Below are 1066 nucleotides of genomic sequence, written 5' to 3'. Positions count from 1 at the left end.
ATTAAAAAAAAAAAAAAAAAAAAAAAGAGCATACCCCAGGTGATGCAGCCGGTACGTTGTGGAGCCAGGCCTAGGAGTCAGGGGTAGGAGGTGGGGAGCACCCTGCACGGATGGAGGGCAGTGAGGTCCCTGTGCAGGAGCCCCAGAAAGGGAGCCCCTGGCCAAGGAAGGTTTTCCAGAAAAGACCAAACACAAGTTGGATCTTGAAGATAAGGACGGTATTGCCCAGGCAGAGGACAGGGAAGCCAGCCGAACATGTGCGAAGGGAGGGGGTTGAAAAGGACCCGCGGAATGGGGGTAACTGCAAGTTAGTCCCAGCAGCTGGAGTGCGGTGTGTGAGAGAGAGGAGGCTGGAGAGGGGCAGGGCACAGGCCTCACGGGCTGAGGAGTGTGGGTGTTGTTCTTCCGAGGGCAATGAACCGGCTAGGGCTAAAAATCAATATTTTTAATCTTAAAGAAAATGAAGACAATAATGATGCTCATAATGACGCTAATAAGATTCACTGACAATGACTGAGCCCTATGTTCCGGGAGCCTCAGTTCCCTCATCTGTGAAATGGAGACACGTGTGTTTGTTCTCACAGACACATTTCTCCAACGCCCACAATGTGCCAGACACTGGTCTAGGAGCAGAAATAGATAGCCGTATCCAAGACAGGGTTCTGGATATCACCGCACCCACTTCCTGCGGTTGTCATGACAACGAAGTGCCGTTCATTCATGTAAACGGTTTCCCACACAGCAGCCAGCTGTAAGCGCAGCATACGTGTTGGCTGTTAGTGTTCTTTTTATCTACCCCCGTTTCACACGTGAACTTATTGAGGCACCAAAAGGTTAAAGAGCATACCAGATGCCCTAGCCGGTTTGGCTCAGTGGATAGAGCGTCGGCCTGCGGACTGAAGGGTCCGGGGTTCAATCCCGGCCAAGGGCACATGCCTGGTTGGCGGGCTCGATCCCCAGTGGGGGGCGTGCAGGAGGCAGCCAATCAATGATTCTCTCTCATCATTGATGTTTCTATCTCTCTCTCTCTCCCCCTTCCTCTCTAAAATCAATAAAATATATATAT

At 51.2% G+C, this 1066-nt stretch overlaps 1 protein-coding gene across 1 annotated transcript in view; it reads left to right on the top strand.

Moving 5' to 3' along the window:
- Window positions 1-1066, top strand: part of TSKS (testis-specific serine kinase substrate) — a 14215-nt gene that overhangs the window by 3790 nt on the left and 9359 nt on the right. The window lies entirely within an intron of this gene.

The sequence above is a fragment of the Myotis brandtii genome, unplaced genomic scaffold, assembly GCF_000412655.1.
Source record: "Myotis brandtii unplaced genomic scaffold, ASM41265v1 scaffold601, whole genome shotgun sequence".
NCBI classification, from domain to species: Eukaryota; Metazoa; Chordata; class Mammalia; order Chiroptera; family Vespertilionidae; genus Myotis; species Myotis brandtii.
Note: the sequence above shows the minus strand (reverse complement) of the source record. Positions and strands in the feature narration are given on the sequence as shown.